This window comes from Dendrobates tinctorius, unplaced genomic scaffold (genome assembly GCF_039654945.1).
Source record: "Dendrobates tinctorius isolate UK_male_01 unplaced genomic scaffold, ASM3965494v1 ptg000424l, whole genome shotgun sequence".
NCBI classification, from domain to species: Eukaryota; Metazoa; Chordata; class Amphibia; order Anura; family Dendrobatidae; genus Dendrobates; species Dendrobates tinctorius.
This window is the reverse complement of record NW_027362088.1, coordinates 1,200,008-1,212,303: the sequence shown is the minus strand read 5'-3', so window position 1 is coordinate 1,212,303 and position 12,296 is coordinate 1,200,008. Positions and strand designations below refer to the sequence as shown.

Sequence of the window (12,296 nt, the reverse complement as noted above, 5' to 3'; positions counted from 1 at the left end):
AGACAGGGAGGAGGAGCGTAAGAAAGGCAGGGAGAGGAGGAGCATAAGAAAGACAGGGAGAGGAGGAGAGTAAGAAAGGCAGGGAGAGGAGGAGCGTAAGAAAGGCAGGGAGGAGGAGCGTAAGAAAGACAGGGAGGAGGAGCGTAAGAAAGACAGGGAGAGGAGGAGCGTAAGAAAGGCAGGGAGAGGAGGAGCATAAGAAAGGCAGGGGGAGGAGGAGCGTAAGAAAGACAGGGAGAGGAGGAGCGTAAGAAAGACAGGGAGGAGGAGGAGCGTAAGAAAGACAGGGAGAAGAGGAGCGTAAGAAAGACGGAGAGGAGGAGAGTAAGAAAGACAGGGAGAGGAGGAGAGTAAGAAAGACAGGGAGAGGAGGAGAGTAAGAAAGACAGGGAGAGGAGGAGAGTAAGAAAGACGGAGGAGGAGCGTAAGAAAGACAGGGAGAGGAGGAGCGTAAGAAAGACAGGGAGAGGAGGAGAGTTAGAAAGAGGGAGAGGAGGAGAGTAAGAATGACGGAGGAGGAGCGTAAGAAAGACGGAGAGGAGCAGCGTAAGAAAGACAGGGAGAGGAGGAGCGTAAGAAAGACAGGGAGAGGAGGAGAGTAAGAAAGACGGAGAGGAGGAGAGTAAGAAAGACAGGGAGAGGAGGAGAGTAAGAAAGACGGAGAGGAGGAGAGTAAGAAAGACAGGGAGAGGAGGAGAGTAAGAAAGACAGGGAGGAGCGTAAGAAAGACGGAGGAGGAGGAGGAGAGGAAGAAAGACGGAGAAGAGGAGCGTAAGAAAGACGGAGAGGAGGAGAGTAAGAAAGACAGGGAGAGGAGGAGAGTAAGAAAGACAGGGAGAGGAGGAGAGTAAGAAAGACAGGGAGGAGGAGCGTAAGAAAGGCAGGGAGAGGAGCAGCGTAAGAAAGCCAGGGAGGAGGATCGTAAGAAAGGCAGGGAGGAGGAGGAGAGGAAGAAAGACGGAGAAGAGGAGCGTAAGAAAGACGGAGAGGAGGAGAGTAAGAAAGACAGGGAGAGGAGGAGAGTAAGAAAGACAGGGAGGAGGAGCGTAAGAAACACAGGGAGGAGGAGCGTAAGAAAGACAGGGAGGAGGAGCGTAAGAAAGACAGGGAGGAGGAGCATAAGAAAGACAGGGAGGAGGAGCATAAGAAAGACGGAGAAGAGGAGCGAAAGAAAGACAGGGAGAGGAGGAGAATAAGAAAGACGGAGAGGAGGAGCGTAAGAAAGACAGGGAGGAGGAGCGTAAGAAAGGCAGGGAGAGGAGGAGCATAAGAAAGACAGGGAGAGGAGGAGAGTAAGAAAGGCAGGGAGAGGAGGAGCGTAAGAAAGGCAGGGAGGAGGAGCGTAAGAAAGACAGGGAGGAGGAGCGTAAGAAAGACAGGGAGAGGAGGAGCGTAAGAAAGGCAGGGAGAGGAGGAGCATAAGAAAGGCAGGGGGAGGAGGAGCGTAAGAAAGACAGGGAGAGGAGGAGCGTAAGAAAGACAGGGAGGAGGAGGAGCGTAAGAAAGACAGGGAGAAGAGGAGCGTAAGAAAGACGGAGAGGAGGAGAGTAAGAAAGACAGGGAGAGGAGGAGAGTAAGAAAGACAGGGAGAGGAGGAGCGTAAGACAGGGAGAGGAGGAGCGTAAGAAAGACAGGGAGAGGAGGAGCGTAAGAAAGACAGGGAGAGGAGGAGAGTTAGAAAGAGGGAGAGGAGGAGAGTAAGAATGACGGAGGAGGAGAGTAAGAAAGACAGGGAGGAGCGTAAGAAAGGCAGGGAGAGGAGCAGCGTAAGAAAGACAGGGAGGAGGAGCGTAAGAAAGCCAGGGAGGAGGAGAGGAAGAAAGACAGGGAGAAGAGGAGCGTTAGAAAGACGGAGAGGAGGAGAGTAAGAAAGACGGAGAGGAGGAGAGTAAGAAAGACGGAGAGGAGGAGAGTAAGAAAGACGGAGAGGAGGAGCGTAAGAAAGACAGGGAGAGGAGGTGCGTAAGAAAGACAGGGAGAGGAGGAGCGTAAGAAAGGCAGGGAGGAGGAGGAGAGTAAGAAAGGCAGGGAGGAGGAGCGCAAGAAAGACAGGGAGGAGGAGCGTAAGAAAGACGGAGGAGGAGGAGAGTAAGAAAGACGGAGAGGAGGAGTGTAAGAAAGGCAGGGAGAGGAGGAGCGTAAGAAAGGCAGGGAGAGGAGGAGCGTAAGAAAGACAGGGAGGAGGAGCGTAAGAAAGACGGAGGAGGAGCGTAAGAAAGACAGGGAGGAGGAGGAGAGTAAGAAAGACAGGGAGAGGAGGAGCGTAAGAAAGGCAGGGAGAGGAGGAGAGTAAGAAAGACAGGGAGGAGGAGCGTAAGAAAGACAGGGAGAGGAGGAGCGTAAGAAAGGCAGGGAGAGGAGGAGCGTAAGAAAGACAGGGAGGAGGAGCGTAAGAAAGACAGGGAGGAGGAATGTAAGAAAGACGGAGAGGAGGAGCGTAAGAAAGACAGGGAGAGGAGGAGCGTAAGAAAGACGGAGGAGGAGAGTAAGAAAGGCAGGGGGAGGAGGAGGAGAGTAAGAAAGGCAGGGAGAGAAGGAGCGTAAGAAAGACGGAGGAGGAGCGTAAGAAAGGCAGGGAGAGGAGCAGCGTAAGAAAGCCAGGGAGGAGGAGAGGAAGAAAGACAGGGAGAAGAGGAGCGTTAGAAAGACAGGGAGAGGAGGAGAGTAAGAAAGGCAGGGAGAGGAGGAGCGTAAGAAAGGCAGGGAGAGGAGGAGAGTAAGAAAGACAGGGAGGAGGAGCGTAAGAAAGACAGGGAGAGGAGGAGCGTAAGAAAGACAGGGAGAGGAGGAGCGTAAGAAAGACAGGGAGAGGAGGAGCGTAAGAAAGACGGAGAGGAGGAGCGTAAGAAAGACAGGGAGGAGGAGCGTAAGAAAGACAGGGAGAGGAGGAGCGTAAGAAAGACAGGGAGAGGAGGAGCGTAAGAAAGACAGGGAGAGGAGGAGCGTAAGAAAGACGGAGAGGAGGAGCGTAAGAAAGACAGGGAGGAGGAGCGTAAGAAAGACAGGGAGGAGGAGGAGAGGAAGAAAGACAGGGAGAGGAGGAGAGTAAGAAAGACAGGGAGGAGGAGCGTAAGAAAGGCAGGGAGAGGAGCAGCGTAAGAAAGACAGGGAGGAGGAGCGTAAGAAAGGTAGGGAGGAGGAGGAGAGGAAGAAAGACGGAGAAGAGGAGCGTAAGAAAGACGGAGAGGAGGAGAGTAAGAAAGACGGAGAGGAGGAGCTTAAGAAAGACAGGGAGAGGAGGAGTGTAAGAAAGACAGGGAGAGGAGGAGCGTAAGAAAGGCAGGGAGAGGAGGAGCGTAAGAAAGGCAGGGAGAGGAGGAGCGTAAGAAAGACAGGGAGGAGGAGCGTAAGAAAGGGAGGAGGAGGAGCGTAAGAAAGACGGAGAGGAGGAGCGTAAGAAAGGCAGGGAGAGGAGGAGAGTAAGAAAGACAGGGAGGAGGAGCGTAAGAAAGACAGGGAGAGGAGGAGAGTAAGAAAGGCAGGGAGAGGAGGAGCGTAAGAAAGGCAGGGAGAGGAGGAGAGTAAGAAAGACAGGGAGGAGGAGCGTAAGAAAGACAGAGGAGGAGCGTAAGAAAGACAGGGAGAGGAGCGTAAGAAAGACAGGGAGAGGAGGAGCGTAAGAAAGACGGAGGAGGAGGAGAGTAAGAAAGGCAGGGGGAGGAGGAGGAGAGTAAGAAAGGCAGGGAGAGGAGGAGCGTAAGAAAGGCAGGGAGGAGGAGCGTAAGAACAATAGGGAGGAGGAGCGTAAGAAAGGCAGGGAGAGGAGGAGCATAAGAAAGGCAGGGGGAGGAGGAGCGTAAGAAAGACAGGGAGAGGAGGAGCGTAAGAAAGACAGGGAGAGGAGGAGCGTAAGAAAGACAGGGAGAGGAGGAGCGTAAGAAAGACAGGGAGAGGAGGAGAGTAAGAAAGGCAGGGAGAGGAGGAGCGTAAGAAAGGCAGGGAGGAGGAGCGTAAGAAAGACAGGGAGGAGGAGCGTAAGAAAGGCAGGGGGAGGAGGAGTGTAAGAAAGACAGGGAGAAGAGGAGCGTAAGAAAGACAGGGAGAGGAGGAGTGTAAGAAAGGCAGGGAGGGAGAGGAGGAGCGTAAGAAAGGCAGGGAGGGAGAGGAGGAGCGTAAGAAAGACGGAGGAGGAGCGTAAGAAAGACAGGGAGGAGCGTAAGAAAGACAGGGAGGAGCGTAAGAAAGACGGAGGAGGAGCGTAAGAAAGACAGGGAGGAGGAGCGTAAGAAAGGCAGGGAGGAGGAGAGTAAGAAAGACAGGGAGAGGAGGAGCGTAAGAAAGACCGGGAGGAGGAGGAGTGTAAGAAAGACAGGGAGGAGGAGAGTAAGAAAGACAGGGAGGAGGAGAGTAAGAAAGACAGGGAGGAGGAGAGTAAGAAAGACGGAGGAGGAGAGTAAGAAAGACAGGGAGAGGAGGAGCGTAAGAAATACAGGGAGAGGAGGAGCGTAAGAAACACAGGGAGGAGGAGTGCAAGAAAGATAGGGAGAGGAGGAGCGTAAGAAAGACAGGGAGAGGAGGTGCGTAAGAAAGACAGGGAGAGGAGGTGCGTAAGAAAGACAGGGAGAGGAGGAGCGTAAGAAAGGCAGGGAGGAGGAGGAGAGTAAGAAAGGCAGGGAGAGGAGGAGCGTAAGAAAGGCAGGGAGGAGGAGCGTAAGAAAAACAGGGAGGAGGAGCGTAAGAAAGACGGGGAGGAGGAGCGTAAGAAAGGCAGGGGGAGGAGTGTAAGAAAGGCAGGGGGAGGAGGAGTGTAAGAAAGACAGGGAGAAGAGGAGCGTAAGAAAGACAGGGAGAGGAGGAGTGTAAGAAAGACAGGGAGGAGGAGGAGCGTAAGAAAGGGAGGGAGAGGAGGAGCGTAAGAAAGACGGAGGAGGAGGAGCGTAAGAAAGACGGAGGAGGAGCGTAAGAAAGACCGGGAGGAGGAGCGTAAGAAAGGCAGGGAGGAGGAGAGTAAGAAAGACAGGGAGAGGAGGAGCGTAAGAAAGACCGGGAGGAGGAGGAGTGTAAGAAAGACAGGGAGGAGGAGAGTAAGAAAGACGAAGGAGGAGAGTAAGAAAGACAGGGAGGAGGGTAAGAAAGGCAGGGAGAGGAGCAGCGTAAGAAAGGCAGGGAGGAGGAGCGTAAGAAAGGCAGGGAGGAGGAGGAGAGGAAGAAAGACAGGGAGAAGAGGAGCGTAAGAAAGACGGAGAGGAGGAGAGTAAGAAAGACGGAGAGGAGGAGAGTAAGAAAGACAGGGAAGAGGAGCGTAAGAAAGGCAGGGAGGGAGAGGAGGAGCGTAAGAAAGACGGAGGAGGAGGAGCGTAAGAAAGACGGAGGAGGAGGAGCGTAAGAAAGACAGGGAGGAGGAGCGTAAGAAAGACGGAGGAGGAGCGTAAGAAAGACCGGGAGGAGGAGCGTAAGAAAGACCGGGAGGAGGAGCGTAAGAAAGGCAGGGAGGAGGAGAGTAAGAAAGACAGGGAGAGGAGGAGCGTAAGAAAGACCGGGAGGAGGAGGAGTGTAAGAAAGACGGGGAGGAGGAGAGTAAGAAAGACGGAGGAGGAGAGTAAGAAAGACAGGGAGGAGCGTAAGAAAGGCAGGGAGAGGAGCAGCGTAAGAAAGACAGGGAGGAGGAGCGTAAGAAAGGCAGGGAGGAGGAGGAGAGGAAGAAAGACAGGGAGAAGAGGAGCGTAAGAAAGACGGAGAGGAGGAGAGTAAGAAAGACAAAGAGGAGGAGAGTAAGAAAGACAGGGAGGAGGAGCGTAAGAAAGACAGGGAGGAGGAGCGTAAGAAAGACAGAGAGGAGGAGCGTAAGAAAGACAGGGAGGAGGAGCGTAAGAAAGACAGGGAGGAGGAGAGTAAGAAAGACAGGGAGAGGAGGAGCGTAAGAAAGACAGGGAGGAGGAGGAGAGGAAGAAAGACAGGGAGAGGAGGAGAGTAAGAAAGAAAGGGAAGTGGAGCTTAAGAAAGGCAGGGAGGAGGAGGAGAGGAAGAAAGACGGAGAGGAGGAGCGTAAGAAAGACAGGGAGAGGAGGAGCGTAAGAAAGACGGAGAGGAGGAGAGTAAGAAAGGCAGGGAGAGGAGGAGCGTAAGAAAGGCAGGGAGAGGAGGAACGTAAGAAAGACAGGGAGGAGGAGCGTAAGAAAGGCAGGGAGAGGAGGAGCATAAGAAAGACAGGGAGAGGAGGAGAGTAAGAAAGGCAGGGAGAGGAGGAGCGTAAGAAAGGCAGGGAGGAGGAGCGTAAGAAAGACAGGGAGGAGGAGCGTAAGAAAGACAGGGAGAGGAGGAGCGTAAGAAAGGCAGGGAGAGGAGGAGCATAAGAAAGGCAGGGGGAGGAGGAGCGTAAGAAAGACAGGGAGAGGAGGAGCGTAAGAAAGACAGGGAGGAGGAGGAGCGTAAGAAAGACAGGGAGAAGAGGAGCGTAAGAAAGACGGAGAGGAGGAGAGTAAGAAAGACAGGGAGAGGAGGAGAGTAAGAAAGACAGGGAGAGGAGGAGAGTAAGAAAGACGGAGGAGGAGCGTAAGAAAGACAGGGAGAGGAGGAGCGTAAGAAAGACAGGGAGAGGAGGAGAGTTAGAAAGAGGGAGAGGAGGAGAGTAAGAATGACGGAGGAGGAGCGTAAGAAAGACGGAGAGGAGCAGCGTAAGAAAGACAGGGAGAGGAGGAGCGTAAGAAAGACAGGGAGAGGAGGAGAGTAAGAAAGACGGAGAGGAGGAGAGTAAGAAAGACAGGGAGAGGAGGAGAGTAAGAAAGACGGAGAGGAGGAGAGTAAGAAAGACAGGGAGAGGAGGAGAGTAAGAAAGACAGGGAGGAGCGTAAGAAAGACGGAGGAGGAGGAGGAGAGGAAGAAAGACGGAGAAGAGGAGCGTAAGAAAGACGGAGAGGAGGAGAGTAAGAAAGACAGGGAGAGGAGGAGAGTAAGAAAGACAGGGAGGAGGAGCGTAAGAAAGGCAGGGAGAGGAGCAGCGTAAGAAAGCCAGGGAGGAGGATCGTAAGAAAGGCAGGGAGGAGGAGGAGAGGAAGAAAGACGGAGAAGAGGAGCGTAAGAAAGACGGAGAGGAGGAGAGTAAGAAAGACAGGGAGAGGAGGAGAGTAAGAAAGACAGGGAGGAGGAGCTTAAGAAACACAGGGAGGAGGAGCGTAAGAAAGACAGGGAGGAGGAGCGTAAGAAAGACAGGGAGGAGGAGCATAAGAAAGACAGGGAGGAGGAGCATAAGAAAGACGGAGAAGAGGAGCGAAAGAAAGACAGGGAGAGGAGGAGAATAAGAAAGACGGAGAGGAGGAGCGTAAGAAAGACAGGGAGGAGGAGCGTAAGAAAGACAGGGAGGAGGAGGAGAGTAAGAAAGGCAGGGAGAGGAGGAGCGTAAGAAAGGCAGGGGGAGGAGGAGCGTAAGAAAGACAGGGAGGAGGAGCGTAAGAAAGGCAGGGAGAGGAGGAGCATAAGAAAGACAGGGAGAGGAGGAGAGTAAGAAAGGCACGGAGAGGAGGAGCGTAAGAAAGGCAGGGAGGAGGAGCGTAAGAAAGACAGGGAGGAGGAGCGTAAGAAAGACAGGGAGAGGAGGAGCGTAAGAAAGGCAGGGAGAGGAGGAGCGTAAGAAAGGCAGGGGGAGGAGGAGCGTAAGAAAGACAGGGAGAGGAGGAGCGTAAGAAAGACAGGGAGGAGGAGGAGCGTAAGAAAGACAGGGAGAAGAGGAGCGTAAGAAAGACGGAGAGGAGGAGAGTAAGAAAGACAGGGAGAGGAGGAGAGTAAGAAAGACAGGGAGAGGAGGAGAGTAAGAAAGACGGAGGAGGAGCGTAAGAAAGACAGGGAGAGGAGGAGCGTAAGAAAGACAGGGAGAGGAGGAGAGTTAGAAAGACAGGGAGAGGAGGAGAGTAAGAATGACGGAGGAGGAGCGTAAGAAAGACGGAGAGGAGCAGCGTAAGAAAGACAGGGAGAGGAGGAGCGTAAGAAAGACAGGGAGAGGAGGAGAGTAAGAAAGACGGAGAGGAGGAGAGTAAGAAAGACAGGGAGAGGAGGAGAGTAAGAAAGACGGAGAGGAGGAGAGTAAGAAAGACAGGGAGAGGAGGAGAGTAAGAAAGACAGGGAGGAGCGTAAGAAAGACGGAGGAGGAGGAGGAGAGGAAGAAAGACGGAGAAGAGGAGCGTAAGAAAGACGGAGAGGAGGAGAGTAAGAAAGACAGGGAGAGGAGGAGAGTAAGAAAGACAGGGAGGAGGAGCGTAAGAAAGGCAGGGAGAGGAGCAGCGTAAGAAAGCCAGGGAGGAGGATCGTAAGAAAGGCAGGGAGGAGGAGGAGAGGAAGAAAGACGGAGAAGAGGAGCGTAAGAAAGACGGAGAGGAGGAGAGTAAGAAAGACAGGGAGAGGAGGAGAGTAAGAGACAGGGAGGAGGAGCGTAAGAAACACAGGGAGGAGGAGCGTAAGAAAGACAGGGAGGAGGAGCGTAAGAAAGACAGGGAGGAGGAGCATAAGAAAGACAGGGAGGAGGAGCATAAGAAAGACGGAGAAGAGGAGCGTAAGAAAGACAGGGAGGAGGAGCGTAAGAAAGACAGGGAGAGGAGGAGCGTAAGAAAGACAGGGAGGAGGAGAGTAAGAAAGACAGGGAGAGGAGGAAAGTGAGAAAGACAGGGAGGAGGAGCGTAAGAAAGACAGGGAGGAGGAGCGTAAGAAAGACAGGGAGAAGAGGAGAGTAAGAAAGGCAGGGAGAGGAGGAGCGTAAGAAAGACGGAGGAGGAGGAGAGTAAGAAAGGCAGGGAGAGGAGGAGCGTAAGAAAGGCAGGGAGAGGAGGAGCGTAAGAAAGGCAGGGGAGGAGGAGCGTAAGAAAGACAGGGAGGAGGAGCGTAAGAAAGACAGGGAGAGGAGGAGCGTAAGAAAGACAGAGAGGAGGAGCGTAAGAAAGGCAGGGAGAGGAGGAGCGTAAGAAAGGCAGGGAGAGGAGGAGTGTAAGAAAGGCAGGGAGGAGGAGCGTAAGAAAGACAGGGAGGAGGAGCGTAAGAAAGACGGAGAGGAGGAGCGTAAGAAAGGCAGGGAGAGGAGGAGCGTAAGAAAGGCAGGGGGAGGAGGAGCGTAAGAAAGACAGGGAGAGGAGGAGCGTAAGAAAGACGGAGAGGAGGAGCGTAAGAAAGACGGAGGAGGAGCGTAAGAAAGGCAGGGAGAGGAGGAGCGTAAGAAAGATGGAGGAGGAGCGTAAGAAAGACAGGGAGGAGGAAGAGCGTAAGAAAGACAGGGAGGAGGAGGAGCGTAAGAAAGGCAGGGATAGGAGCAGCGTAAGAAAGACAGGGAGGAGGAGCGTAAGAAAGGCAGGGAGGAGGAGGAGAGGAAGAAAGACAGGGAGAAGAGGAGCGTAAGAAAAGGAGCGTAAGAAAGACGGAGAGGAGGAGAGTAAGAAAGACAGGGAGAGGAGGAGAGTAAGAAAGACAGGGAGGAGGAGCGTAAGAAAGACAGGGAGGAGGAGCGTAAGAAAGACAGGGAGGAGGAGCGTAAGAAAGACGGAGAGGAGGAGCGTAAGAAAGACAGGGAGGAGGAGCGTAAGAAAGACAGGGAGGAGGAGGAGAGTAAGAAAGACAGGGAGAGGAGGAGCGTAAGAAAGACAGGGAGGAGGAGGAGAGGAAGAAAGACAGGGAGAGGAGGAGAGTAAGAAAGACAGGGAAGTGGAGCTTAAGAAAGGCAGGGAGGAGGAGGAGAGGAAGAAAGACAGGGAGAAGAGGAGCGTAAGAAAGAGGGAGAGGAGGAGCGTAAGAAAGACAGGGAGAGGAGGAGCGTAAGAAAGACAGGGAGAGGAGGAGCGTAAGAAAGGTAGGGAGGAGGAGGAGAGTAAGAAAGGCAGGGAGGAGGAGCGTAAGAAAGACGGAGGAGGAGAGTAAGAAAGGAAGGGAGGAGGAGCGTAAGAAAGACAGGGAGGAGGAGGAGAGTAAGAAAGACGGAGGAGGAGGAGAGTAAGAAAGGCAGGTAGGAGGTGCGTAAGAAAGGCAGGGAGGAGGAGAGTAAGAAAGACAGGGAGGAGGAGGAGAGTAAGAAAGACAGGGAGGAGGAGGAGAGTAAGAAAGGCAGGGAGGAGGAGCGTAAGAAAGACAGGGAGGAGGAGGAGAATAAGAAAGACGGAGGAGGAGGAGAGTAAGAAAGGCAGGGAGGAGGTGCGTAAGAAAGACAGGGAGAGGAGGAGCGTAAGAAAGGCAGGGAGGAGGAGGAGAGTAAGAAAGGCAGGGAGGAGGAGAGTAACAAAGACAGGGAGGAGGAGGAGCGTAAGAAAGACAGGGAGGAGGAGGAGCGTAAGAAAGACAGGGAGGAGGAGGAGCGTAAGAAAGACAGGGGGAGGAGGAGAGTAAGAAAGACAGGGAGAGGAGGAGCGTAAGAAAGACAGGGAGGAGGAGGAGCGTAAGAAAGACAGGGAGGAGGAGGAGCGTAAGAAAGACAGGGAGGAGGAGCGTAAGAAAGACAGGGAGGAGGAGAGTAAGAAAGACGGAGAGGAGGAGCGTAAGAAAGACAGGGAGAGGAGGAGCGTAAGAAAGACAGGGAAAGGAGGAGCGTAAGAAAGACAGGGAGAGGAGGAGCGTAAGAAAGACAGGGAGAGGAGGAGCGTAAGAAAGACAGGGAGAGGAGGAGCGTAAGAAAGATGGAGAGGAGCAGCGTAAGAAAGACAGGGAGAAGAGGAGCATAAGAAAGACAGGGAGGAGGAGAGTAAGAAAGACGGAGAGGAGGAGAGTAAGAAAGACAGGGAGAGGAGGAGAGTAAGAAAGACAGGGAGGAGGAGGAGAGTAAGAAAGACAGGGAGGAGGAGGAGCGTAAGAAAGACAGGGAGAGGAGGAGCGTAAGAAAGACGGAGAGGAGCAGCGTAAGAAAGACGGAGAGGAGCAGCGTAAGAAAGACGGAGAGGAGCAGCGTAAGAAAGACAGGGAGAAGAGGAGCGTAAGAAAGACAGGGAGGAGGAGAGTAAGAAAGACGGAGAGGAGGAGCGTAAGAAAGACAGGGAGGAGGCGAGTAAGAAAGACGGAGAGGAGGCGCGTAAGAAAGACAGGGAGGAGGAGAGTAAGAAAGACGGAGAGGAGGAGAGTAAGAAAGACAGGGAGAGGAGGATAGTAAGAAAGACAGGGAGGAGGAGGAGAGTAAGAAAGACAGGGAGGAGAAGGAGCGTAAGAAAGACAGGGGGAGGAGGAGAGTAAGAAAGACAGGGAGAGGAGGAGTGTAAGAAAGACAGGGAGGAGGAGGAGCGTAAGAAAGACAGGGAGGAGGAGCGTCAGAAAGACAGGGAGGAGGAGCGTAAGAAAGACAGGGAGAGGAGGAGAGTAAGAAAGACAGGGAGGAGGAGCGTAAGAAAGACGGAGAGGAGGAGCGTAAGAAAGACAGGGAGGAGGAGAGTAAGAAAGACAGGGAGAGGAGGAGAGTAAGAAAGACAGGGAGAGGAGGAGCGTAAGAAAGACAGGGAGAGGAGGAGCGTAAGAAAGACAGGGAGGAGGAGAGTAAGAAAGACGGAGAGGAGGAGAGTAAGAAAGACAGGGAGGAGGAGAGTAAGAAAGACAGGGAGGAGGAGAGTAAGAAAGACAGGGAGAGGAGGAGAGTAAGAAAGACAGGGAGAGGAGGAGAGGAAGAAAGACAGGGAGAGGAGGAGCGTAAGAAAGACAGGGAGGAGGAGAGTAAGAAAGATGGAGAGGAGGAGAGTAAGAAAGACAGGGAGGAGGAGAGTAAGAAAGACAGGGAGAGGAGGAGAGTAAGAAAGACAGGGAGAGGAGGAGAGTAAGAAAGACAGGGAGGAGGAGAGTAAGAAAGACAGGGAGGAGGAGAGTAAGAAAGATGGAGAGGAGGAGAGTAAGAAAGACAGGGAGGAGGAGAGTAAGAAAGACAGGGAGAGGAGGAGAGTAAGAAAGACAGGGAGAGGAGGAGAGTAAGAAAGACAGGGAGAGGAGGAGTGTAAGAAAGACAGGGAGGAGGAGAGTAAGAAAGACAGGGAGAGGAGGAGAGTAAGAAAGACAGGGAGAGGAGGAGAGTAAGAAAGACAGGGAGAGGAGGAGAGTAAGAAAGACAGGGAGAGGAGGAGAGTAAGAAAGACAGGGAGGAGGAGAGTAAGAAAGACAGGGAGGAGGAGGAGAGTAAGAAAGACAGGGAGAGGAGGAGAGGAAGAAAGACAGGGAGAGGAGGAGAGTAAGAAAGACAGGGAGAGGAGGAGAGTAAGAAAGACAGGGAGAGGAGGAGAGTAAGAAAGACAGGGAGAGGAGGAGAGTAAGAAAGACAGGGAGAGGAGGAGAGTAAGAAAGACAGGGAGAGGAGGAGAGTAAGAAAGACAGGGAGGAGGAGAGTAAGAAAGACAGGGAGAGGAGGAGAGTAAGAAAGACAG

General features: G+C 53.2%; 1 protein-coding gene across 1 annotated transcript in view; it reads right to left on the bottom strand.

Annotated features, from left to right (window-relative positions):
- ELP5 (elongator acetyltransferase complex subunit 5) overlaps positions 1-12,296 on the bottom strand; it is a 33,233-nt gene that overhangs the window by 20,274 nt on the left and 663 nt on the right. The window lies entirely within an intron of this gene.